The sequence below is a fragment of the Myotis brandtii genome, unplaced genomic scaffold (assembly GCF_000412655.1).
Source record: "Myotis brandtii unplaced genomic scaffold, ASM41265v1 scaffold1087, whole genome shotgun sequence".
NCBI lineage: Eukaryota > Metazoa > Chordata > Mammalia > Chiroptera > Vespertilionidae > Myotis > Myotis brandtii.
This window is the reverse complement of record NW_005353698.1, coordinates 1,267,154-1,269,397: the sequence shown is the minus strand read 5'-3', so window position 1 is coordinate 1,269,397 and position 2,244 is coordinate 1,267,154. Positions and strand designations below refer to the sequence as shown.

The 2,244-nt window shown below is 46.6% G+C and overlaps 1 long non-coding RNA gene across 1 annotated transcript in view; it reads left to right on the top strand.

Moving 5' to 3' along the window:
* Positions 1–1,766, top strand: part of LOC106726796 — a 12,867-nt gene extending 11,101 nt beyond the window's left edge. The window contains exons 2-3 of the long non-coding RNA XR_001362899.1: positions 1,404–1,446; positions 1,564–1,766. This is a non-coding gene — a long non-coding RNA (uncharacterized LOC106726796). The remainder of the gene's footprint in view (positions 1–1,403; positions 1,447–1,563) is intronic.
* The last annotated feature ends 478 nt before the right edge of the window (positions 1,767–2,244 follow it).

Below are 2,244 nucleotides of genomic sequence, written 5' to 3'. Positions count from 1 at the left end.
GCCCTGCTCTGTGGGTGATAGAGGGTGGTGCCCCAACCCCCCTCCAAGGGCCTTGCTCTGTGTGTGACAGGGTAGAGCCATAACCTCTCCATCAGCCCTGCCCCGAGCGTGACAGTGGTGGTGCCCCAACCCCCCTGATGGGCCCTGCTCTGTGCATGACAGGGGGGAGCTCCCCAACCCCCTGATTGGCCCTGCTCTGTGCGTGACAGGGGGTGGCGCCGCAACCTCCCCATCGACCCTGCCTTGAGTGTGACAGGGGGCGGTGCCCCAACCCCCCAATCGGCCCTACCCTGAGCGTGACTGAGGGTGGCATCACAACCCTCCGATCCGCCCTGCTCTGTGCATGACAGGGGGCGGCGCCCCAACTCCCCAATCGGCCCTGCTCTGAGCCTGACCAGGGGCTGCATCTAGGGATTGGGCCTGCCTGCTGCCACCCGGGAGCAGGCCTAAGCCAGCAGGTCGTTATCTCCCAAGGGGCCCAGAGTGTGAGAGGGCACAGGCCAGGCCGGGGGACCCCCCCTCCCCCCTGAGGGCACAAATTTTTGTGCACCGGGCCTCTAGTCTATATATATAAAATTCTAAGCTACCAGCCAACCAGCCGACTGGCCAGTGCTATGATGCGCACTGACCACCAGGGGCAGACGCTCAACGCAGGAGCTTCCGAGCTGCGGTGACTTGGCAGTGGTGGTTCTTGGGTGACCCACCCAGAACCAGAGAGGAGGGAGCCCGATTCCAGGGGCATCACCCAAGAACCACCCTCTCACAATAGGGGAACCCTCGGGGGATGTCAGAGAGCCAGTTTTGGCTCGATTCCCGAAGACCAGGCCCAGGGACTCCACCAGTGCATGAATCTGTGCACCAGGCCTCTGGTCATTAATAATCATAATTTTTGTGTGTGTTTATTTTAATTTCACCTAGTCAGCTCCACCTCTTCAAAAACTTATAGGCGCCCGGCCTGCGTGGCTGAGTGGTTGAGTGTCGACCTATGTCCCAGAAGGTCAGGGTTCGTTCGATTCCCTGTCAGGGCACATGCTCAGGTTGCAGGCTCGATCTCCAGTAGGGAGCATGCAGGAGGCAGCCAATCAATGATTCTCTCTCATCATTGATGTCTTATCTTTCTCTCCCTCTCTCTTCCTCTCTGAAATCAATAAAAATATATTTTAAAGACTTATAGGTAAACTTAGTATCATTCTGAGGAGAAACAGGCAGCATTAACTGACTTAGATTATTTTCAGTAATTTATAATTTCAGTTTGCAGTCAATACTCAGGTTGTTATGCTTCTTATGCTCTTCAACACAGTTTTCCCCTAAATCATATAAGGCACATAAGTGTCCTACTTTAATGAAAAGTTGTTCTTTCAATGTAATTATAAAAATAACCTTTTCCTTTACCCTCTTTTCAGAAAAAAAAAATGTCCCATGAAAGAACATGACTATCTCCTCAAAGTAAGTGATGATGTAAGAGCCATAAAGTACTTCAAAAACAAACAAAAAGCGTCCCCCTGCCTCCTAATAAACAGCAATAAGAAACACATTTCATCTGACTCTCCATATTTCCATCAGGACAAGGAGTAGATCAGCTCAACCAATACACAGCTCCACGATGGCTTTTCACTTCATGCCTGCTACACCTCATTTCACTAAGTGATGTGGGACCTTATGGAGTTAAGTTATTATTCTGTCTCTTCAGATGAAATGATAGAGAAAACATTATATTGTTGTGGATATTGTTAGCACTCCCAATACCTTTGTCGACTAGCTTTTCCATTTTTTCTTGTCCTCACTTTCACTATTTTTAATTGTTTTTCAGTCCAGATTGATCTTTTTCCATTAAAATTATTATTTATTTTCAAAAAGGTTATACTTTTACATGTTTCAGTATTTTCAAGGTTAAAAAAGAGGTATATAGTGAAAATTCTCTCTCCCATCCTATCCTTCAGTTACCTAGAAATACGTGCTTTCCCCATATGTTTCTTGATCGCCTGCTTTTGTTCATGTTGCTATCCTTATCTGAAATGTCCTTCAAACATCTTTCAGTTTCTGCCCTTCACGTCTTCAAAATGTAGCTTAATACTCTCTTTTAATGAGCCTTTTTCTGAACCATCATCTTTATAATTGATCCCTTATTCTGCATAATCAAATGTGGCTTGTACCCTGTTTTCATTAATATGCTTAAACTTGCTAATGCTCCTAAACTATTTTTATATTTCCTGCATAGATTTTAGCTTTCCAAATAGCTTACAG